This window comes from Macrotis lagotis, chromosome 7 (genome assembly GCF_037893015.1).
Source record: "Macrotis lagotis isolate mMagLag1 chromosome 7, bilby.v1.9.chrom.fasta, whole genome shotgun sequence".
Classification (NCBI taxonomy): domain Eukaryota; kingdom Metazoa; phylum Chordata; class Mammalia; order Peramelemorphia; family Peramelidae; genus Macrotis; species Macrotis lagotis.
The window spans coordinates 174,875,758-174,902,081 of NC_133664.1; the positions used below are offsets into that span (position 1 = coordinate 174,875,758).

The window sequence follows — 26,324 nt, forward strand, 5'->3', positions numbered from 1 at the left end:
TTTCTGTTTTGCCTTCCTCCATTAGACTGTATACTTCTTTGTTTTTAGTGGGTTTTTTTTTTTTGCAAGGCAATGGGTTAAGTGGCTTGCCCAAGGCCACACAGCTAGGTAATTATTAAGTGTCTGAGGCCAGATTTGAACTCAGGTACTCCTGACTTCAGGGCTGGTGCTCTGTCCACTGCACCACCTAGGCACCCCGACTGTATACTTCTTGATATATAGACCTGCTTCCTTTTTTTCATATTGTAACTCCAATGGATGCTTGATCAATATTTATTGACAATTATTGACTAATGCTATGCCAGTCACTGAGCTATGAGTACTTTACAAATATTATCTCACTGGATCCTCATGAAAACCCTGGCAAGTAGAGGATATTATTATCTCCATTTTATAGATAGAGGCAGGTAAGTGGCACAATGGCTAGAACTCTGGACTTGGAATTAAGATGACTTGAGTTTGAATCTGGCCTCAAACATTTTGAAGTAGTATGACTCTGGGCAAGTCATTTAACCCTGCTTGTTTCACTTTCCTCATCTTTAAAATTACTTGGAGAAGGAAATAACAAACCACTTCAGTATGTCTTCCAAGAAAACCCAAAATGGTGTCACAAAGTGTCAGAAATGACTGAAAAAAACAACTAACAACAAAAAGACAGGAAAACTTGTGTTTAAATCTGACCTCAACCACTAGATGTGAGACCCCAGGTAAGTCAGTTAACTCTACCTCAGTTTCCTTATGTATAAAATGAGCTGGAGAAGGAAATGGTGAAACACTCCAGTATCTTTGCCAAAAAAGTCCCAAAAGGAATCCCAAAGAATCACAAATAATTGAAATAACTGAATAACAAAAGTATAGGTCAGGAAAGTGAGGCAACAGGTTCAATGACTTTCACAAAGTCAGACAAGTTAGTAAATGTTTGAGGCTGGATTTGAACTTAGGTCTCTCAGACTCCAAGTCCAGTATTCTATCCAATGGGCCATCTAGCTGAAATCAATAAGACTTAAAACAGAAAGGATAATGGAGGAGCAAAACAGGTAAACAAAATGACACAGCATCCTGACTTTCTTCAGCATTTCATGTCTTAAAGTGGAAAAAGAAAAATTCCATGGCATTGAGGGCATCTCTCTTTCTTTGTGGTTCTTTTAGTAGAGAACAATTTGGGAAGAGAAGGAGTGGTTTCCATTAAAGATGGAAAGGGCACTTAACCCCACTGCCTTGAAAAAAAATCTAAAAAAAAATGGAAAGGGGTGGGGCAGCTAGGCAGCAAATTGGCTCTGGAGTCAGGACTACCTGAGTTCAAATCCGGCCTCAGACACTTAATAATTACCTATCTGTGTGGCCTTGGGCAAACCACTTAACCCCATTTGCCTTGAAAAAATTGAAAGGAAAAAAAAAAGACGGAAAGGGAAAGGAATTCAACTTTGGGAAAGTAATCTAGTGAAGATCCTTCTTTTCACTAGCATATTAACAAGGGCATGTTGTTTAGTTGTGTCTGATTCTCCATGACCGTATTTGAAGTTTTTTTGGTAAGAGAGGTTTGGCATTACTTCTCCAGTTCATTTTAAAGATGAGGAAACTGAGGCAAACAGGGTTAGGTGGCTTGCTCAGGGTCTCACAGGTAGTAAGTGTCTGAGGACAGATATGTACTCTGGAAGATACCTAGCTGCCCAAGTTATTTAATGTAGATAAATCATTTGATACCTTGGATACTTTGGAAGGCATGAAGATCCTACTTTGAGATAAAACCCACAGGAACTTTAGCTTTGGGGAGAAAGAAGGCATGGTATTATAAATCCTGCCCATCTAGAATAGGGAGGGCAGGTCCAGATGATGGGAGAAGCCAGGGCAAATGTCTTAAAAGGGAGTAAAAACAATGAAGGCAAATTTCCATTGATTTACAATTTTACTTAGTGAGTCCTAGGATAGCATGACTTGATCCAGTCTATGTAGAAATTTGAGGTGGAGTGATGGAGGAAGAAACCTGATACATTAAACCTTTTAAAAAAAAATAGGATCAATGATTTAGGGTCTCAGTAAGCCAGGACATAAAAAGGAACACCTTGCCCCCAATTTTAGAGATAAATTAATTAGGACCACAGAGATTAAATGACTTACTCAAAGATAATAAAAGACAGAGTTAGGATTCAAATCTAGTCATCTGACTCTAAAATCCAGTTGCTCTTTTCTTTGCATCATGCTGACATAAAGACCAACATTGACTTCTTGAATAGTCATCCTAATTCCACACACTTCAGCTCTCTTCCCATTGTCCACTGAATTACTTGAAATTTAGATTTTTTTTTAGATTCTATAATTTTTATTCATATCATGTCGCTGTAAAAAGGCTTGTGTGAAAAGAATGGATTTGTCTTTCAGGGAACAGCCTGCATTATATATACACTATACCCTTAGTCTTTGTGTGTGCAGGAAAAATTGCCATCCAGCAAGACCAACCTCAAGTTTATCCATGGACCAACTAGACAAAGTCATAGTCACTTTCACTGAACCTCAGGTGGAAGGAATTTCTCCATCCTGGGTCCCTTTGAGAGTGTAGTAAAATCTATCAACCCTTCTCAGAATATTATTTGTTGCTTAAATTCATAACTAATTTCAGTGAGAAGTTATGAAAAAATGAAGATGTAATCTTTTCCTATACAAGTTAATGGGTCCCTTAAGATCTATTGTGGAGGCCTGTAGCACTTAGAAAAGAATCCCTGATCTACAAAAAAAGGTGGAGGAAGAATCTCTCTGAACAAAAATATTTATAGCAGCTCTTTTTTGCAATGTCAAAAAATTGGAAATGGGGATGCCCATCAATTGGAGAATGGCTGAAAAAGTTCTGGTATATGACTGTAATGAATTCTAGTGCTATAAGAAATGATGAACTGGAGGATTTCAGAAAAACCTGGAAAGACTTACATGAACTGATGCAAAGTTGAATGAGCAGAACATTGTACACAGTTAAGATGATCAACTGTGATATACCTAGCTCTTCTCAGCAATACAATACTGCAAAAGGGCAGCTAGGTGGCCAAGTGGATAGAGCACCTCCTGCCCTGGAGTCAGGAGTACCTGAGTTCAAATCCAGCCTCAGACACTTAATATTTATGTAGCTGTGTGGCCTTGGGCAAGCCACTTAACCCCATTTGCCTTGCAAAAACCTAAAAAAGAAAACCCCAACAAAAAACCCCCCAAAATACAATGGTCCAAGACAATTCCAAAGGACTCATGACAGAAAATGCTATCCACCTTTAGAGAAAGAACTGATAGTCTGTATGCAAATTAAAGCATACTATTTTTTTAAAATTTTTTTTGTGTTTTTTTTTCCCCTTTTGGGTCTGTGTCTTCTTTTACAACATGATTAATATGAGAATATATTTTGCCTAATTAAACATGTATAACTATATCAAATTGCTTACTGTCTCAGACAGGGGGAAGTAAGGGAAAGAAGAAAAATTTAGAGCTCAATTTTTTTTTAAATGAAATTTAATTGTTTCTAAAAGAACCCCTGAGTCCAACCTACACCTGTACAAATAATCCCCTTTGTATTAGAAAAATGGTCACAAGGCATTTGTAGGTAGACCTCCAGTTAGGAATTCTATATACAACCCATTCCACTTCCAGAGACCTCTAATTGTTAGGAATCCCCCCCCCCCCTTAAATAAAGCCTATATCTGCCCCTTTGCTGATTTGTACCTTTGCTCTAATTCTGCTCTCTAAAGTCAAGAAGAACAAATCTAATCTCTCTTTCCTGTGACAGCCACTTCAGACACTTGAAGACAGCTATAATGGTCCCCATAAATTAGTCTTTAGTTGGACTGACTGATAGAAAAGATAATTTCCTCTTCATCCAGGTGACTTGGAACTAAGTAGGCCCCAGGTGTCTAGGCTAGCACTTAGAAAAAAAGAGAGTGTAATTTAATCATGGCCAGTGTTTATCCTCCACAGGAGAACTGTAGAAATGTTGGTACAGGTCAGAGTTTAGAGATTCCTACTCTTAGTCTCTGCTGTTCATAGTCCAGTATTTGCCACATAGCTTGATGTCCTCAATCTTGGCACATGATACAAAGAAAGTAATAATATTTGCTTTAAAGGCAGAGACAGTCCATTTAAAGAAGGAATGGAAATTTGAACAGTTTCTGGAGAAGTTTTCTCTTTTCCATTTCAAGCCATAAATTATAAAAGCTATATGGGTACAGTGGAAAAAAAGTATTGGAACTGAAATCAGAGGTTCAATGTCGGAATAATTAGTAGCTGGGTAGCTTGTCCAAGTATACAAATTCTCTGAGTTTCTCTTTTATTATCTGAGATATGAGGATAATAATATGCACTATCTATTTCACTGGGTTTTTGTAAGAATCATGTAAAAAAGTGAAATCATTTTTAACTATAAGAGTATTACATAAATGTGGCCAGTAAACTGCAATTGAGTGACTACGCCTATAGGACAGTGTCTGGACAGTTGAGTACTGGTGCTGCTTTTAAATCATTTTAAGACTTTGCCCCAGTTTTTCATTTGTAAAGGCTGATGAGATGGTTTTGAAGATCCTTTTCTAGTTGTAAAATTTTATAACTCTTTTTCTACTGCTTATTTGATTTTTTAGTCATTCTCTTTCCCCTTTCATTCTTATAGATATTTCGGGAAAGAATCCAAGACTTCAGGAAAAATTATTTTTCAAAAGGATGTCCTCTATGTTGTATTTGAAGTAGCTACTGGGGGATTCCATCAAAACAGCTTCTAGAAAATGACAATCAGATCACAATATCAGTCTTATTCTTATATATTAAACATGAAAATCCTTGCCAGTGAGAAGAGTTTCTGTGTTATTATAGCACTTTGTCATGTGGCTTTTTTTCAAGTATATAAATGATGGGGGGAAATTGTGAAATAATTATTTTTAATGTTAGTTTTGCTCATGTAACAGCTCCAACAGTAGTGAAACAAGAGCTTACTTTCCTATGAGAGCTCTCACTTTCTTACACTATGCTATAATTCTAACAGTGATTGTTCTACTCTTAAAAGATACTGCACTCTTATTGGAAATGCCAAATTTTTAAAAAGAAAAGTTAACTGATGAATTGTTCTTATGAGCCTTTTGTGTTTTCAGTTTGGCCATATCCTAATTCATTATTTGAAAAAGAAATGGAGAAGTGAAACAGTGACATACTTATTTCCTACTATTTGAATACAATAAAACATCACAAAAATTTAAGGTGAATTATCAATTTCTATTTTTCTAGGAAAACTTTTTTAAAGTGAATTAGATTTTCTTTTCTTATCCTACCTATCTATTTAGAACTTGACTTTTCCCCTACCTGCATCTCAATTAAAATAAAATTTCTAATTTTATCCAGGATTTGCTAAACCCCATGTTTCTCTGACAATATATAGAGAGCTGACATAGCAAAAAAAAAAACAACCCACCACCACAAGAATCACTCCTTTTGTCACAATCCATTTTCTTCAGAGTTTTGCCTCAATTCAAGAAAAGGAAAACCCTTAGCACTTTCTTAACTATAGAGTTGGAAATTATTCAAAACTCTTTCTGAAATTTCAGCTTACTGGTAATGTCATGGTCATGCCATAGCTGGCATATTTTCCATTTTCCAAAATATAGTGTCAAGGAATGTATCCAAAAGAACAGAAAAAACAAATACCTTTTCTCATCAGATCTCAACTTATATATGCAACTTTTCTTGAAACTCCACCAGAGTTTCCTTAGCATTCTGCCACCATTCTGACTAAGAAGGTCCCTTACTAACCTGGCCCAATTGTCAATGAATGAGTGAGCTCATTGACCTAAGTGCTGTCTCCAAAGGTGCAAATTTCGACCCAAACACACCTTTTCCAAAAGCAGTAGAGAGGAAAGCTTGGCTTAGGACCCAATAAAGCCAGAACCTCATAAGAGTATTTAGAAATGAAACCAGAGGGACAACAACAAATAAATACGCAAAAATGGAACAGGTTTCTCAACATTTCTCTGGGGACCTATGCTCATCACTGATGACAGTGAATACCACATTTGAACTCTGACACCTCCCTGAAGTGCTACATGAGGAAATGGAAATAGCGGAAATGTCAAAAAATATGGTAAAAAAAATTAGAGATCAAAGGGTTATGGATTACTGAGAAGTCTCTCACCTGTATATCAAAAATACCTTCTTTAAGTAGATTTGGGAAGAGATTATGAAAAAGGGTAAAAACATCACTTGTGGGGCAGCTAGGTGGCGCAGTGGATAAAGCACCAGCCTTGGAGTCAGGAGTACGTGGGTTCAAATCCGGTCTCAGACACTTAATAATTACCTAGCTGTGTGGCCTCGGGCAAGTCACTTAACCCCATTGCCTTGCAAAAAATCTAAAAAAAAAATCACTTGTACAAAAATATTCATAGCAGCCCTGTATGTAATGGCAAAGAATTGGAAATAGAGGGGATATCCATCAATTAGGGAATGGCTGAACAAACTGTGGTATAGTTATGTGATGGAACACTACTGTTCTATTAGAAACCAGGAGGGATGGGAATTCAAGGAAGCCTGGAAAGACATTCATGAACTGATTCTGAGATGAGCAGAACCAGAAAAACATTGTATACCCTAACAACAACATGGGGATGATGATCAACCTTAAGGGACTTGCTCATCCCATCAGTGCAAAAATCAGGGACAATTTCAGGGTATCTATGACTGAGAATACCATCTGTAACCAGAGAAAGAACTGTGGAGTTTAAACAAAGACCAAAGTCTATTACCTTCAATTTTTTTTAAAAGTGTCTTATGAACTACATGATTTTGCTATCTCTAATATTTTATTTTCTCCTCAAGGATATGATTTCTCTCTCAAACATTCAATTCTGATCAATGTATATAGCATGGAAACAATGGAAAGATTATCAGATTGCCTTCTGTGGGGGGATGGGTGGAGGAAAAATTGTAAAATTCAAAACTTTACCAAAAATGATAGGTAGAAACTACTATTGTATGTAAGTGGAAAACAAATAAAATATTAATATCTTTTAAAAAAGAAGATTTGGGTGAGCAATGTACTACTTTGATTTGACTGTACTTATTTCATAGATCCAGAGCTGGGAGGAATCTCACAGACAAAAACCCTTATTGTCTCAATGTAAAATCTGACACTCAGGATGGATTCTTGAATTTTCTCAAGAGTCATAAGTAATAAACATCAAGATGTGAACTCATGTCTTCTAAAATCATGGTCAGTGCTCTTTCTACTATTACAGGGAGGATAGTAATGAATCAGTCAATGAGCATTTATTAATTGCCTACTATTCACCAGAGGCTCTGTGTAAGTAAGCTGGTGATGGTAATCACAAAAACTAAACAATCTCCCTTAAGGAGCTTAAAGTGTATCATCTTTGGGAAGGGACAGTGATTTTTTTTTTAAAAGTCTCAATAAAACATTTAAAAAGAATCAGTGGATGTCAGTCATGGGAAACACTAATCACAAAAGATGAAATTGTCTATATTAACAAACATAAGATGGGAAATTATTTCATAAGAAGTTCTCTGTTTGCAGTGACTAAAAAGCAAAGGACAAAATCACTACTTATAGAAGACAAGAGGTGAGAGGATGCTGCTTTGAAATCACACATTCATCTAGACCTATTTTGTTTATTTATTTATTTATTTTGGCCTCACCCTGACCTATTTAAACAAGCTAAGAAAAGTTCAACCCAAAGGAAAGGCAACTACAATAAGCAGCCAGAGGAAGGCAGAGAACAACTCAGTCAACAGACTTTCAAACAGACACAATAGGCTAATCTAATGTTGGATGAGTCTAAATTAATTTGGAATACTTTATAGAGTAGTATGGCTGAAGAGAATATCCAATATCAACTCACAAAACAAAAGGCAGTGCAGAGGGAAACAAGATGATAGTAAAATATGGTCTTCAACATAACTAAATGAGATCATTCCAATGACATTTATAGGATAACAAACTGACATAAAATGGATCAGATTTGATTTGTGAATTGATAGTGTGTGTAATCTTCAGTCATGTGCCTCTGTAATGTTTTCTGAATGTCCTTCTATTAGTCAAATGATAAAAGAAAAATATAATTAACAGTGTATTTCATAATATTGCTCCAATCTATCTCTCCAGATTCATCCCATATTATTCTCCTTCATGAACTATATTCTATCCAAATCAGTTTAACCTATCATTTCCTGAAAACTATAATCTTCTACCTCTATTCTCCTGTATTCATAGAATACCATTTCTCTTGAAGTCTCTGAAATCTCTAAGTGTTCCTCTGGGTTGGATTTACAGTAAAGGGCAAGGGGTGTGTGTGTGTGTGTGTGTGTGTGTGTGTGTGTGTGTGTGTGTGTGTGTGTGTGTGTCTTTGTCTCTGTGTCTGTCACACTGAGCAGCATCAGAGGGCTCTCCAAAACTAAAATCAGTATCTTTTCCCCAAACATTGGGGAAATTCCCCACTTCCTAGCTTCCTTGATGTTGTGCAAGGTGACACTATCCGAACAGTCCTTCAGGTTGCCAATTTAGGAGTCATCCACAACTCCTCATATTCTCTCACTCCCCATATCTAATCTGTTGTCAAGACCCTTTGATCTCACCTTTGAAAAACATCTTTAAAAATACTTCCTTCTCTCCTCTGACAGGGTCACCACTTTGATTGTTCCTCACTTCTGGCCTATTTCAATAATCTGCAGGTTAAGTCTGCTTGCTTCTTTTCCCACTTCAATTTCTCGTCCAACCACCATTGTGATTTTTCACAATGTCACAAGTCTAAACATGCCAGCTCCCATCCTGGTCAGTAAACTAATAATTCTCTACTGCCTTGGGGATCAAACAAAATGCTCTGTTTGGCATTCAGAGCCCTTTATACATTTACCACCACCCCTATCTTATATCATATTTTCAGTAGTGACACTGGTCTCCTGGCTGTTCTACAGACAACACACTCCATCTTTCAACAACTGACATTTCCTGTGACTGAAATATCCTCCGTCTTTAACCCTCTCTTTTAGCTTCCCTGGCTTACTTTTAAGTCCCAGAAAAATATCCCATCTTTTACAGGAAGCCTCCCCCAAACCAATTTAATTCTAGTACCTTTCTTCTGTCTCTTATTGCCTATATTTGTGCATTTTTGTTATTAGATTATAAGCTCCTGCTGGGGAGGAACTATCTTCTGTCTCTTTTTGTATTCCTAGTACTTAGTAGAAAAGCTGGCAAATTTGTGGTTGGGCTGTTTCAATCCTGTCTGACTCTTTGAGATCCTATTTGGGGTTTTCTTGGGAAAGATACTGGAGTGGTTTGCCATTTCCTTCATCAGCTCATTTTACTGATGAGTAACTGAAGCAAACAGGTTAAGTGACTTGCCCAGAGTCACACAGCTTGTAATAGTCTGAGACCAGATTTGAACTCAGGGAGATTAATCTTCCTGACTTTTTGGCCCACTGCTCTATCCATTGCCCCACCTAGCTGCCCAAAGATCTTCCATTTAGGGTACCAACAGTTAAGATTTAAAGATGGTCTAAAAATTGTGTTTCTTATCTCACTTTACCTCTCTTTTTCTACCTATCAAGGCAGAAAACAAAGAGGGCCATATCAGATTAAATTTATTTTTTATTCATCTATTTTGTAGGTCACCATAGCCAAAGCATTCCTTGCCTAATGAGCAACCTACCGGTGATAAGCCTTACTAAGCTAGACTGGTTACACAGAAGAAACAAAAGAAGGGGTTGGGGGAGAGCACCTATATCACACACACACACACACACACACACACACACACACACACACACACACACACACACATTTTCTATATGTATTGTCAATCTCTAATAACAAATCCCATTGTGTCTGGAGTCACTGGGTATGCTGACACATCCTGGAGGGGAGAGATTCACATAGCTTTTGTCGAGGTCTTTAGCATAACTGATAAGGCACTCCTTTTAATGGAATGTCTGAATGCCAGCTCTCAGCCCTATCCTAAGTTTCTCCATCCTAAATTGGGAGCCTTTCCCTTATTTTGTCTAGTCAAGTCCCATCCTACACCTCCTTTCTCCACCAGCACACACATCACGACATAATCAGCAAAAGAAGATGATGATGATGGTGATGTTTGTCCTTTGTTCTAGAAGATGATGTCATGACAAGTACAAGAATTCGATTGGGGGGGGCGGTGTTGTGCTAAGTCACTGGGTTCAGTGGCCAGATATGAATCAGGATGACTGGATGTGGGGCAGTCAAGGTAAAGTGACTTGCCCAAGGTCACCCAGCTCATAAGTGTCAGGTATCTGAGGCTGAATTCAAATTCAGGGCCTCCTGCCCTTAGCAAACTAAGAGAATTATTACTAAATGTGTATTTTAACCTAATTCTGTTTGCTCTTTCTTACAGACTAACTCTGGAAGTTAACATTTATTCCTTATTAGAATAACCTCTGAAAGTTGACACATATATAACTTAATTGTTATTTTTAAGACCAAACTCATGGAGTTCCTCAGTATATATGCAACAAAACTCCAAAGCTGACATATGTTTATCTTTGTAGTAACAATTCTCACTGCCAATTAACTGACATAAAACACCTATTATGTACCATTTGCTATGTTAGTTAAGGCAATACAAGTACAAAAGTGAGCACTCCTGCCTTCAATAACTTAATGAACTTCACAAATAGCAAATACTCTATAAATATTTATTGAATTAAAGGCAGGCATAGTCACTTTTTTATATTGTAAATAATCAAAACGGCAAAGGGGTAAACTAAAAGTTGGCATGGGAGCAAATGAACAAGTTTAATGTAAAACGAGAATACTAATACTCTTGGTTTCTATTCCTTGTGTTGGATTTCTTGATATTCTAGAAAAGTAAACTTGGAAAAGAAAAGAATACCTCCAGAAATATTTCCTAAGTTTGCCAGAACTCTATTCCAGGACTGTGAGGATCAAGCAAATAAAAATTATGCTGAGTTTTTGCTTTGTTTTTAATCTTGGTAGAACCAATATAAATTCATAGGACTTTATATTTGTCCCCTTGGAATTTCTTCAGTAAAAACTCATGTTCTTTGAAGTGCAAGAACCCAGTTGAGAGTATTGAACAAACATTTTTTAAAAGACTGGCAAATATATTGGCTCTGAACAATACCAAGCTTTCATTTAGGAGGAAAGAGGTTTACTGAAAAGAGATCTCTAAACAATGTAGAGAAACGAGTTTGCTTTTAGACTGGTCCTCTATTGTGAAAAGCTCCAGCTGTTAATGTGGGGCCAGTAATTTACTTTGGACCACACCACATAAAAGTAATTGATTTGCCTAATGCAAACAGATCAGTACAAAGGCTTTAACTAAGTAGTCTGGGCTATTAACAGACCCAAAGGGAAGAGGTCTTTTTATAAGAGTACACTGTCAACTAAGAGAATGATTTATTTAGACATAAGATTGTTAAAGCTCATCCTCAAAACAAGTAAAAAAGACTTAGAAGATTACCTCTTAGAATAATAAATTATGACCTAATAGAAGCAATGTAAAGGGCACCAATAGGAACTGTGTTGACTTCAGAGTTCAATTTCATAAAAACTTTGGAAGGTACCCATCTCAAATTTTTATTGTTTATCTTTTTAACTCATTTGACATTTTGTATGAAATTACAAATCCAAGGACTACTTAGTACATTAAAGTTACCTGTTTATGGAGAGAGAAATCTGTCAAGGCATTTTTTTTGTTTTATTTTGTTTTGCTTTGTTTTAGGAAAAAGTATAGGGCAACTTGGTGGCACAGTGGATAGAGCATGGGCCCTGAAGTCAAGAGGACCTTAGTTCAAATCTGGCTTCAGATACTTAATTAACTAGCTGTGTGATCCTGAGCAAGTCACTTTAACCCCATTGCCTTGCAAAAAACAAAAAAAAGAAGGAAAAAAGAAAAAGTATAAAAATAAGAATTTTGTTCTCATTCAACAATAATATTAATAGGAGGAAGGCAAAAGTAGTCACTATGATTGGGAATAATAATCATACCATCTTAGATTGATTTTTTTCCTTCAAAGTAATTTACATTTTATTCATTTTTCAGTCATTCATTTTGAGGACTTCATTTGGAAGGAACACAAAGGACTCTCCAAAAAAGCTATTTTCTATATTGACTTTTATAGTACTTTTCTCTAAGACATTTAAAAAGCACAATTAGGCAAAACCTGGCTGAGCCTGTAACTCACTTAGCAATGGTATTTATAATATTTAATAAAGTTATGGGTATTGGTATATATTGTTTCTGTCTCAGCCTTTGACCAATGTGGAAAACTATGTCCAGGTTGGACTCAATAAGTGCCAATTGCTTGTTAAGAACTTCTCTGGATGTATTTACAAATCAACAAGTGTTTATTAGGCACCAGCTATGGATGCTGGGCACAGGACTAAGAGTTAGGGTATACAAAGAAAGGCAAAAGACAGTCTCTACCTTCAAGGAGTTCCCAGTCCAGTGGAGGAGACAAGATATGAACAGGATAAATTGGAGATAGTCAACAGAAGGAAGGTGTCAGAAATATTAAGGAAAAGGGCAGCTAGGTGGCACAGTGGATAGAGCCCTGACCCTGGAGTCAGGAGGACCTGAGTTCAAATCCAGCCTCAGATACTTAATAATTATCTAGCTGTGTGACCTTGGGCAAGTCACTTAACCCCATTGTCTTGCAAAAACAAAAAAAACTGGTATAATAAAAAATAAATATTAAGGAAGAACTAGAAAAGCATCTTGTAAAAGACAAGATTTTTAGGTGGGACTTGAAGGAAACCAGGAAAGAAAGGAGAGTGGCAGACCTAGGGATCAATCAGTGAAAATACTCAGTATTGGGAGAATGGAGTGGTTTGTTCCAAGAAGAGTAAGGAGGTCAAGTGTCTCCTGAAAGAAGGATGTTGAAGATACAGAATGAGGCATACACTGCTTCTGTGGGAATTTGTTTTGTTTAACTATGCTTATTTGTATAAGGATTGTGTTTTTCTTTACTTTTTTTTTTTAACTAGGAAGAGGATTTAGAGATCTAGCAAGAATGTTGCCCTCCAAAAGACAGTTAGAAGGAAATATAGACAGGTACAGGAAGGCTTTAAGAGAAACAAACTGAATTTTATTATAAACTAAAAATTTATTATGTACCAAAAATTATATTTAATACTTTATTTCTCTTATTTACTATTTCTTTTATTATACCAATGTATTTCAATTTTGTTACAATAATTATTAATGTATTGTCACCTTATGTGTCATATTTCTTTATACTATATTTATCATATACCCCCCAAAAAGCAAGTTGTACATAGAGAGATTCATGGTTAATCCTTTTTTTTTGTTTTACTGTGTAAAGAAATATTTATTTTGGTAAGTACTTAAGTTGAGAATTTTAAAATAGCATTTAGTTGCTATTTAACATTACTATATGCAAGAGGTTACTCCTTCTGAGGAAAGCACTTTATTTTTCTCTTATACTTTGAAGTTATCTGTCTGTTTTATCTCTTTTATACTCTAAGGAGGGTTTTTTTTGTATCCAATTCATTAAAGAAGATGGATAAGTACTTGTTAAATTACATTTTTTTTTTCTTTTAGGATTTTACAAGGCAAATGGGGTTAAGTGGCTTGCTCAAGGCCACACAGCTAGATGTTAAGTTACATTTGTTTGACTGTTGCTCTGAAGCTCTATTACCTAGACTAATGGCATTCAAGACCTCTCTTTCCCTCAGTTTCCTCATCTGCACGAGAAGAGTAGAATTCAATGACTTCAAAGGTAGCTTGTAGCCCTAAAGCTACCAATCTGTGATATGGTTTTTAAAAAAATTCAACAAAAAAATCAGAATATAGCATTAAAACAGTCAATGCATATGAACTTATTAAGCACTGACTATATTCTGAGCTTTATGATAAGCAACCAAAATCCCAGACCCTGCCAGTCCCTACCCTTAAGAAGCAACTCATTCTGCAGGATTTTAAATGCACCCATAAGATTAGATTAAATTGTCCATTTGACTATCCTTGCAGTGCTTTTATGGAAGAATTAATTGCACAATTCAGGTTTCATGATAAAAACAAAAAGCAGACTTTTTTTTTTCCTACCTGAAGTGGAAGTCAAGATGTCTCTAATTTTTTTCTTTGGGAGTATTACCAAACCTCTAGTAGAAGTAAAAAAAAAAATCAGCTAAAATCAAACAGAAACAACAATAACCATGAAAAACAATTATGGTTCAGCATACAAATATTCATATTATAATCATTTCTTAAGTATTTAAGTCTGTGAGATCAGCCTGCATAATAGAAAATTGGGTCCATGATCCAATGTTTGTTAAAGACTTGTTAGATATCACAAAATTGAGGTACAGAGCAGCAAATCTGGAAAGAGAGGAAAGAGGTAGAAATGAAGTTCTGGATCAAGGTGCCAAGGATCCTTTCAGATGTCTGATCTTTTTTTTTAATTTCAGAAAGGTTTTATTTATTTTGAGTTTTACAATTTTCCCCCCAATCTCGATTCCCTACCCCCACCCTACACAGAAGGCAGTTAGCTAGTCTTTACATCATTCCCATAGTATGCAATTGATCTAAGTTGAAAGTGATATGAGAGAAATCATGTCCTTAAGGAAGAAACATATAGTATGAGATATTCTTAAGGGTTTCCTTGCAATGTTTGTATTTATGCCTTCCTTTAGCTCACACCTCACTAAAAGTATTTACAATATTTGCAGATCAAGACTTTCTTCTTAATGCATTATTGAAAAAGCAAGAAACTCAATTTTAGTTTCCTGATATCTACTACTCTGTAGTGTAAACTCTTCAAGACCTCCAAATTTTGACTTGATAGAAAACCAAATAGGCTGATATAGAAAGAATACATGGCTACAAGTTCTATCACTTATTATGATATGACCTTTGGCAAGTCACACCCTTAAGGAGTCTCAGATCCTACTATAAAAGAGATACTTGAATCTGTTTAGGGTACAACAGAAAATGAAAGTACTATATAAATGTGATTCCCATATCGAAAATTAGAAGACAATAGTAGGTGGTATCTTATACTAAATCACAACCAGATAGAGGATAGAAGAGATTAAAGAAGAAAAAATAGATCAACTTCATTCTAGAATTGAAGATTTTTACATAAATAAAATCACTAAAGTCAGAAGAAAATATACATATTAAGCAAAAATTATTTGTTTTACATCAATTGTATAAAAATATTTATAGCAGCCCTGTTTGTGGTGGCAAAGAATTGGAAATCAAGTAAAAGTCCTTCAATTGGGGAATGGCTTTAGCAAACTGTGGTATATGTATGTCATGGAACACTATTGTTCTATTAGAAACCAGGAGGGACAGGATTTCAGGGAAGTCTGGAGGGATTTGCATGAATTGATGCTGAGTGAGATGAGCAGAACCAGAAAAACACTGTATACCCTAACAGTAACATGGGAGTGATGATCAATCTTGAAGGACTTGCTCATTCCATCAGTGCAACAATCGGGAGCAATTTTGGGCTGTCTGCAAAGGAGAGTGCCATCTGTATCCAGATAAGGAGATGTGGAGTTTGAACAAAGTTCAAGGACTATTCCCTTTAATTTAGAAAAAAAAAACACATCTTATTGTCTGATCTTGCTACCTCTTAGACTTCTTGTCTCTTCTTTAAGGATATGATTTCTCTCTCATCACACTCAATTTGGATCAAGGTACAACATGGAAACAAAGTAAAGACTGACAGAGTGCTTTCCATGGGGGTGGGGGGTGGGGGGAGGGAAGTAAGATGGGGGAAAATTGAAAAACTCAAACAATATCTTTAATAAAAATAAATTTTAAAAAATTTAAAAAATTATTTGTAAAATTTGTAAAATTATTTGGTAAAAGTTTGCTATCCAAAGGGACTAAGAACTAGTCTTAAGATAAAGCAGTTAAAGTGTATTAACAATTTTCCCAAGGAAGAAATGAGAACTATGGGTGACTATTTGAAAATTCTTCAAAAACTACTTATGGGATAAATGCAATTAAAATAACTGAGGCATAAAACACCCATTAAATTTTCAAAGTTTGGAAAGTAATGAACAAGTAATGTTGGAGAGTTTATGATTCAGTCCAACTGCTCTGTTAAGCAATTTGATTTTTTACACTCTAGCCATTTTCCCACTCTCTTCAGCTCTCCACAGCACCTCCCATTCCACATAGAACCCTTCCTTGTAAAGGAGAGAAAAAGTTCCTTTCTTCCAAACTTCCATATTGCTGTAGAAGGAAATAATTTTTCTAGTCATCCAGACTGGAAATCTAAGGTTGTCTCTTCACTCTTTCTTATCCTTCCTTTCCTCCTCCATATTCAATCAGTGATCAGATCCTGTGTATTGACCTAAGTAACATCTCTCCTTGAGCTCTGCCATCACTGGTGCAGGTCATAGCTATATTACTGAAATAGTCTGCAGGTTGGTCTCTCCCTTAAATTTCATTGCACTCCAGTCCATTCTCCAGCCAGCTGTCAAATCAATCTTTCTAAACCACATCAGATCATCTTACTCACAAAATAACTTCAGTGACTTCCCATACTTCCAGGATCAAATATAAAATCCTCTGTTTAGCTTCCTAATTCTTCCCACCTTTCTCATCTTCTTACATCTTAAATTGTCTCCATTGACTTTGATTCAATGACACTGGCCTTCTAGATCTTCCTCACACAAAGCTTTATCTCCTGATCTCAGGCATTTTCACTATCTGTCTCCCAGGTCTGTTATTCTCTCTCTCCTCATTTCAGCCTCTCGGCTTCCTTCAAGTCTTACTAAAAGTCCACCCTCTGCAAGAAGCCTTTTCCAAACCTTCTTAATCTGAGTGCCTTCCCCTCGGAGATAATCTCCAGTTTATCATGCCCACATCTTGTTTGTGCAAAGTTATTTGCATGTTGTCCCTCCCATTAAACTTAACTTCTTGAGAGCAGAGACTTTCTGCCCCCTCTTTGCCCAGCACTTAATAGGTGACTGGTGTTGGGAGCCAGAGTCTCTAAGCTGTTTGACACAGTCGCAGCGAGAAGACTCAAGGCAATCACACTGCCTGATGGAACAACATTTCCTTCTTCAATATATATAAGGATTTCATGCATACTAATATTTATAGGTCTATTATTGATTGCAATATTTACTCACTCTAATAGTGGAATGACTATAAAGGAAGGATTTCAGAAAAATTCCTTGAATAAAACAGATTATAAACTCTGTCCAAATTTAACGGGATTGCCTTTCCCTGAGACATACAAAAGGCTTCAACATTATGAAATCTCTGGAAAACCCAACACTGGGAATTCCAAGGAGATGTCAGAATATATACAGGGAAAACAGATACAAGATGGGTCAGATAGAATTCCAGGGAAATTAATAGTTTTGCCCCCCCCTTACCATACACAGGAATATATGAAAAAGATGATGAGAAAAATAGTATAGGTGACCGATATGTGAACTCTAACAGTTTCATGGGAAAGAATAAAAAAGGTCACAGAAACCATGGTTTCTTTCAAAAAGGCCTGAAAGAAAAATTGGTTATTGTAAGAGTTAATGGATGGGTGGACAAGTATAAAGACCCTCACTAAAGATTGTTAAGGAAGTGTATCGAAAAACATTACTTACACAAAAAATATAAAAAACTTTCCATTAAAAGAATTGCTTAATTAATAACATTAAAGTTTTCATTTTTTTTAGGTTTTTGCAAGGCAATGAGGTTAAGTGGCTTGCCCAAGGCCACACAGCTAGGTAATTATTAAGTGTCTGGGCTGGATTTGAACCCAGGTACTCCTGACTCCAGGGCCAGTGCTTTTATCCACTGTGCCACCTAGCTGCCCCTAATTAATAACATTAAATGAATTAACAATTATACAATGTAGTAATAAATAAGGTAACAGATAGGTTGAGGTCATCATGGTCTGAGTAGGGATAAGAAATCAATTAACTATATGATTATTAATTAAACTTGTAATCACATGATTAAAACTTGTAACCACATGAATTATATGATTGATGATGAAAATTGTACACTCTTGTAACCAAGGAAATGATCTCAGCCTGCTTGCTTGCTTGAAGCATACATGATTCTGAGACTATAAAAATAAATCCAAGCAGCTGACTGACAGTCAGTCAACCTGCTCCTGCCTTTACCCCTGTGTTGACTCAATTCATTCCAAGGACCCCTCGGAGGCTGGGCCCTTGCAGACTGGCACTTAAGTAGGTATTTAATAAAGGCTTGCTGGCTGTCATTCAGTGATGTCATTACTGGGACTATATGACAAAAGGACTACTGACAGCAAGAAGAGACACAAATGTACAAAAACATTTATAGTAGCACAATTTGGGATAACAAAAAGGTAGAAACTCAATATGTACTCAGTGAAGAGGGAATGGCTGAAAAAAAGATAGTTATATGAAAAATTCAGAACATAGAAAGCCTTTGATGGTAAAATATAGTGAGGAAGGCATAACCAAAAGAATAAAATAGACAATGACTAAAACTATATAAGAGAACAGTAACAGGCAACAAAAATCAGGCCAAATACCACTATGTTGATACTGGAACATCCCATATATAGCAGCACATGGACCTCTTTCATACTGAAGAGGCAAGGGATGATGAAATCACATTAAGAGGTGACTTTGTTTAATTGGAAGAAATGGTTTTGGGTGTCTGAGTTTGAGACATGGGGTTGGGTAGAGAGGGCAAAAAGATAAAGTTGTTGACAAAGAAAGAGTGATCTGACCAATAATGTTGCAAATGGAAACTTCACTGAAACAAGTAAGAACTGATCAATACACTGACTAATGTAGAGAATTGATGCCTCCCTACCTCTTAGGGGAGAAGTGATCATGATCTGGCTGTTTCTGAAGCCTGAGAAATACATTTTCAGATAAGTCATCCAATATACATTTTTAACTTGAGTATATTTATTTATTTATTACAAGGGAAATGTGTGTTAGTAATGCCAGAAAAAAAAAGAAAAAACAAAGAAAAATGTCAGCAAAACTTTTTAAAATACTCAGCTGGAGGAAATTCAGAATAGGACACAGATGAACTAGGCAATGTTGATACTACTACATTTAAGTTAATATATACAAACCCCCCCCCCCCAATTCCCCCAAACCCAAGCTCTCTGTAATTAAGTCATGATTTCAAAATTAATCCTTTTTGTTTCAAGTCTTCTTTGTATATGGAAATGTTCATGCTTGTTCTGGATTTTCTAGGTCATAATAATTTTTAAAATGGTAATCTGAAAGGCAACACTATAATACACATTAATTTTAAAAAGGACTCTATAGTAACAATCTCTTCTACTTTACTGACGGAAAAGTTTTGGTGGCTGCTGATAAAAATCTAATGTAAAGGAAACACTTTATAAATAGAGAGTTCTTAAAAAACACAGCTAGGGGAACAATGTAAAAAATTATTTTGCTGATAGCAAAAACCCTGACTACAAGGCAGCTGGATGCAGATGAAATAAAAAGACCAATCTTTCATTCATTCAATAAGCATTTAAGATCCAGGATCTGAAGACAAAAAATCAAATTCCTGCTCTCAGAGAAGAAATGATGAGTTTCTCTTCAATATTGTGATAGGAAACCACTGATGCTTGTGGTATCAGTCAGTGACTGAGTAGGATGGTTTTGTTGAACTTTTTCTCTCCTTTACAGGGAAGGATTCTATGTGGAATGGGAGGCATTGTAGAGAGTTGAAGAGTTTTGGAAAATGATCAAAGTGTTAAAAAAAACAAAAAATCTTTTAAAAAAATTTCTTAAAATAAATTCATTGCAAAAGGAAAAATCAATTCTTCATAGAACCAGAAGACATTTTGTAAAGACTGAATGGCTGACTATTCTCTATCTTATGCTCCTCAGTATCAACTTTGATTACACAGATTATAAATCCCAATATTTTCCTGAAACATACTAAATCACAGTATCTTTAGGATGAAAGCAGTAAGTCTGGAAAGGTGAGAAGGGCATCATTAATAACCACGGTTACACAGTTTTCCTTGAACCAACTATTCTTGGCTAGAGAATCAGAAAGTACAGTCTTTCTTTGCTCTTGTTCTTCCCAGTGCCTCAGCTACTACTTATGGATGGGGAAACTTTTCTGTAGGAACAACCAAAGAAATGTTCCCAAGACTTCAAGAAGAGAGTAAATAGATTTGGAGTAGAACTGCTGCCTCACTTTCAAGAGGCAGCAAGCATTTTGAAGTAGCTCCCACTACATCTTCCATTGATGATCAAAAGAAACTGAGACCTGGTCCCTTATCATCTTGGAAACTTGGTTCAAGCCCTTGACAGATATCTCAACAGCGCAAGATTCTTCTTTGAAATAATGATAGGGTACCTAAAGGATGGCTTTCACCTTTAAAGTAATTGAAGGACTTGGTAATGAGGTTCTTCAATGATATTAGAGTAATTTCTAGCTCATTGCTGTCTACGCTGTGATGCTTTTGCACCTTGATTTCTCTCTTCCCTATTCCCCATTTCTGTTGATCTTTATTTTTTGTTTCCTAGAGATGATCAGCTACCTTTAGAGTAAATATCAGGTACCAACATCAGACTGTATAGATGTCTGTGAAAACTGGAGCCAGGGCCAGGTGCCTACAGCGTCTGATAAAGGCTCCATAAGTTTGATTCATACAAACTGATTGTCTAGACTCCCACATGGAAAAGGGCCAGACACATGGAGTATTTTCTTGACAGTTTGGTTTTTGCATTGAACAATTCAGGCATTCCTAAGACCCAGAAAGTTAATGTATTTCCTCCACCTCCCCACACACTCCAAAAGTTATCTCTAAATTGTTTTTTTCCTGACTTACATTTTTCCTTCTTTTTTACACATTTTGGAATAAGGAAAGCGGTGAGAGAACAACAAATATACACACTACAATGAACTTTTAAAGACAATCCACTTAAGGAGTTATCAGGTACTCATTTAATACCAAAGGGTTAATCTATTGTAGCCTTAGTTTAGGAAATAAACATGCAAACTTTCATACTCTTCATTCCAGCAAGGGGCGTGAAGATTTTTTCAATCTCTCCCACCCAATCTCAAACAAGCAGGGAAAAGATTGTATTTGTATACTGACTTTTAAAAAGACCCCTTCCTTCTGAAGAACAGTTAATTATATTCAAACAGCAGACAGTTTTCCAGGACAGAAACTTGCTTTTTGCTCTGTATACTCTTTAAAAAGTGAAAAAAAAACTACTAAGAAAAGTTTTCCCTTTGAGAATCTCTCTCCCTCCCCATGCATACACTTAGTTCTGGTGCTTGGGGTATCAACTACCCTAAATTTTTTCAGCTAAATAGATTTTCCTCACTTTCCTGATTCATTAAAAATGTGTGTGTGTGTGTTTGTGTGTGTGTGTGTGTGTGTGTGTGTGTGTGTCTGTGTGTGTGTGTGTATGTGGAGGGGGGGGAGCGTAATAAGATAAGAAATGTAGCCACCAAAAATGCAATTGAATCCACAATAGAACGTGAATCCCATCTATTAAAAAAAAAGTTCTGCTCATGTTAGTGTTCTGTTTGTGCACACATCTCTTGGCAAACTTTAAAGCTTTACAGGGTGGTTCTTGGAGAGGGGGAAAAGCAAGACAATACTGGGAAAGTTTGAAAAAACCAGCGAGCTGAAAACCAGCAGTTTATTTTATTGCCTTTTGTTAAGCTGTCCCACAATAGCCACTTTTTTTTTTTTCTTTTTAATCCTTCCCACACTGGCTCAATAGCAGATCCTAAACATTTGGGTATGATTCAATTACTCCCTGGTGGGAGGGGTGGTGTGGGGGGCAGAGAGAAGGAAAGCTACTGATCCTTTCGTTCTGGAGCTGAGTTTAACAGGTGATAAAAGCTTGCGCCCCACCTTCCAAGTAAACTGGAAAGCCACAAGTTTAGAAAACAAGTCAGAGACCCCAGACAGATTCTGAGGACTAGGAAGGGCAGAGGGCATATTAAGGATTCACTTGAGGGGCTGAAGAACTGCCAAGGTGAGGAGGGCAAAGAATGGGTCAGAAGTAACAATATCAGGTAAGGGTAGGTAAATTCCGGGATGAGTGATTATAAGTAGTCACGGGCGCGCTCCCCCTTCCCTGCCCTTGCTTCCCCACCTACTTGCCACGAACCCCTGAAATCCCGAAGGACAAATAAGTTTCCTTGTTTGGAGTGGAAAATGCCACCTCAGTCCCCTTCACACGCGGATTCAATTCAGTTCAGCAAACAGACTTTCCCCGATTTCGGGGCAGCGGGGGAGGGGAGAGTAAGAGAGGGGTGTCAGTCTGAAGAGAAGGAAGGAAAAGGAGAAAAGAAGAAACACTGAAAGGGGGCAAGATCGCGCGGAGGCAGACGGAGGGAGAGGAGGCGCAGAAAGGGGAGGGCGATAGCAGCGCAGAAAGGCTCTGGGTTCCTAAAATCCTACAATCCTCGCCCCCAAGGCAACTTCCGAATAAAGTTTCATTGGGAAAGCCTCGGCGAGAAGCGAGCAGGGCCCGCGGCCCCTTCCTTCCCTCACTCCCGGCACCCCCGTGAGCCCACCAGCACCTCCAGCCCCCAAGCTGAGCCCGGCCCCGGCCCCCCAGCAGGAGGCCCGGGCTGCCCCCACTCACCCAGCTTCTGCCCGAGGGGCCGCGGAAGCCCCGCTGTCAGAGGGGCGGCAGGTGGCCGCGGGGAGCGGGCCGGGGAGCCCGGGGCTGCGCCGCCCTGCCTGCGCCCGCTGGCCCAGCTCTGGCTCCTGCCCCGAGCCGACTGTCCCCAGCCGCAGCCGCCGCGGCGCAGGCCAGCGCTCACCCATGCGCATTGCGCGACACTGAGAAGCGGGCGGGCTGGCCCCGGCGGAGCCGCCGCCTCCCACCTGCCCGGCCCGGCCTGGGGGGCCAGGGACTTAAAGGAGCAGCCCCCGAAGCGCGGCCCCCGGCCTCCTCCCTCCCGCTCCCGGTTCGGTGGCTGGGGGATTCCAGGGCCACGTCGGGCCCCGTAGGGCCCTGGGTGGGCTCCGGAGAGTTGGAGTGGCACACGTCCTGACTGCAAAGGTGGAGCCGGAGAATGCCAGGCAAATGGGGCACACGCGACTCCGAAATGCCAAGCTGGAGAGCCTGGCTTCTTTCACCTCTGCCTTGGGGATGGGAAAGGGAGATGAGGAAAGCATAGAGAGGAGGGAAGGGGGGGCCCGCTGAGCACAGAGCAGAATGGAGCCGGGAAAACCGAGTCTTAAGTGCCAGCAGCCTGGGCAAGTCAAGCTCTGGGAGTCCCAGTTTCTCGGTCTGTGAAAATGCGCCCAGTAATAACTGGCATACTTACTTCAGCAGATTTTTGTGTCAAGCTAAAGAGATCCATCGAAGGGGCGTCTTGGTGGCGCAGCAAATAGAGCACCTGGAGTCAGGAGGACCTGAGTTCAAATTCAGCCTCAGACACTTAATAAAGACCTAGCTGTGTGGCCTTGGGCAAGTCACTGAATCCCATTTGCCTTGCAAAAACCTAAAAAAAAAAAACCAGAGACACCATCGAAGTGAATCGTTAAGTAAATGTTAGGCTTTTACTGTGTTTACACAACACTGATTAACAAATGAAAATCCCTGGTGGCTTAAGATCTTTCATTTTCTATCAGCCGACAATGAAAATAACTTCCCAAGAAGTTGTATGAGCAATTCATGGACTTAGATCAGTGAGAAGGCGGATGACTCTGTCTCTCCTACGGTGGGAAAGTAAGAAGAAAGAAGAATGATTGGGTGGAAGGAGCATCATTTTAATGCCCCGTTCTTATTATAGATGAAGTTCTTATGAACAAGCTTCTACACCAGAATTGTAGTGTATGAGTGAGATTGATAGGGGTTTTTTTTGTTTTGTTTTTTTAGTTTTTGCAAGGGAAATGGGGTTACGTGGCTTGCCCAAGGCCACACAGCTAGGTAATTATTAAGTGTCTGAGGTCGGATTTGAACTCAGGTCCTCCTGACTCCAGCGCCAGTGCTCTATTCGCTGCGCCACCTAGCCGCCCCAATAGAGTTTTGCTGCATTTTACGGATGGTCAAAGGGGAAGTAACTGGCTTCCCAGAGGGGCCTAATCATTGCCTGAATACTGGTCTAACCTTATTTATTTTTCAACTCTCTCAAGGGAAGGAACAAATAATGGATTAGAGAGGAGAAAACTTTTCCTTTGTCTGATTTTTAATAACACATAGCCCTCACCTAACTCTGCATCTTTAATTAATGTTTACAAAATACTTTAATCTGCCCAATATGCTAGTAAACCAGGCAAGTTCAAAACTTGTCAGAGGCTCAGCAGGTTGGTTATTTAACCCAGGTCTAAGAGAAAATTATTCTTTTAGAGAGCCAAGATAAATCAGTCAGTCCACAAATATTTATTAAGCACTTGCTGAATTTCAGACTCTGCTATGAATTAAAGATATAAAGAAAGGCAAAAAGAGAGAATCCCCAACATTAAGAAGATCACTTTTAATGAGAGAGAGACAATAAGCAATAAATGAATAAATAATAGAAAATTTACAAATTTACTTTGTAAATGGAAAGTAATCTCAGAGAGAAGGCATTAGCTGTATTTTCCCCCTCTCCCCCAAAGTGAGAAAGGCTTCCTGCAGAAGGTGGGATTTGAAATGATGTCAATGTATTATATTTCTTCTTCCTCCTTTAATTGTGTCTGATATTATGTTGTTACAAGAAATTTGACATTGTAATGGTTTAATATTATTTAATATTTATTCAACTCATATAGTTGTGGCAGGCAGTGTATGCAATCTATACTAAAGAATAACTCCTAAAGGAATTCACAGTCTGAAGAAAAAAACATATGACTGTAATGGTAAAGTATTATTTGAGAAAAGTTCTCTGTTATTTTGACTAGGAAGGCCCTGCCATTTCCCCCCCCCCCCCCCAAACCCTCTGAATTTAGGATTAACAGTGATTGACCTTGTTGTAAACCTGATGATGGGGCATGGAGAAGTCTCATCTGAATTGCTGAAGCTAGTCATGCTCAAAATGATGAGATACTAGCCCTGTGGGAGAGGAGGTACCATTTTACATCTGGTACCATTCCTTTTTTCTGGTACTATTCCTTCTTCTCTATAGTGATTCTTTTTTATTGAGGAAGAATAGCTAGAGTATGGAGGAGGAATGAGGACAAAGAAGACAAAAAAGAGAAGGAAGAGAAGTGGGCATCCTGAGAAATAGTAAAAAGATGAAGACTTAGATACAATTTCTTCTTGAAAGCACTATATGTAGTCTAGAGAGAGAAAAACAAAGAAATCATCTTGAATCTGATTAATTATCATTTAATTGCTGATTTTAAATGTTTCAGATTTGCATACTGCTTCCTTCACAGCCACTATTTTTCAGTACAGCTTCGTTTAATATTGAAAAGCAGTATTTTAAAATACTCCCTCCATCTCAATATAAAATGTTGCTTAGAAATTCTATTCATAAATTTAAACATTTTTATTTGAGGCAAAGTAGTCTTTAACCAACCTATCAATAAATCTTTATTAAATATTTTCTATGTACTAGGTGCTAGGGACACAATACAGAAAATGAAACAACCTCACTTCTCATAGAGATTATTTTTTTTGAGAGAAAATTGTAGATTTTATTCATGAATCCTGCAGGATACGGGTACCTCACCTAGCATGAAGCATGAGGTAGTATTTGAACATCAGGTAATTTATAATCTTCAAAAACTCTTTCCTCTCCCTCTTGGATTTTCATAGACTCTCAGAGTTTGAGTTACAATCTAAGAGATCCACCCATCCATGACACGTCCCTAATATGATTCTTCCCTCCCATCATACTACGAATGATATGCTGATGAACCCCAAATGTCACAGGGGGTTGTGTGGGATAATATTCAATTACCTAACTGTGCAAACAGTTGCATTAGGTCAAGATCTCTAGATCACTCTTGATCAGTTAAGGACTAGTTTCTTCTAATCTTGGGTTTGTCATCTTTAGAATGGGATTAGGAGAACTCTCCCAGTTGTGTGATTGGCTGGGGCCATCCCCCCCTTTGTAATGGATTTCACCCCTCCATCCTCTGAAGACCAACAATGCTCTACATTCCTCACAACTCCCTCCTTTTCTTTTTAATAACAACTTTGTCTTCCCACTTCACCAGTAGTGTCTTCCTCAAATTAATTCACAATTCTTATCCTTGATAGGACTTTTTCTATCAATATTTTTACTTCTCTATTATTAGAGATGTACACCTCTCCTAATTTGCTGATAGAATTTTGTATAGTTCAAGTTATTAACTGGTTCATACACAGGAAACACACATGGGTAATAGGATTATCCCACTTAGGGCCAACTGTAAGATACCCAACAACTGTCTTCACC

General features: G+C 37.8%; 1 protein-coding gene across 1 annotated transcript in view; it reads right to left on the reverse strand.

Moving 5' to 3' along the window:
- PROSER2 (proline and serine rich 2) overlaps nt 1–22,684 on the reverse strand; it is a 71,046-nt gene extending 48,362 nt beyond the window's left edge. The window contains exon 1 of the mRNA XM_074194126.1: nt 22,592–22,684. The gene's annotated coding sequence lies outside the window, so the exon portion shown is untranslated. The remainder of the gene's footprint in view (nt 1–22,591) is intronic.
- Between the last annotated feature and the right edge of the window lie 3,640 nt (nt 22,685–26,324).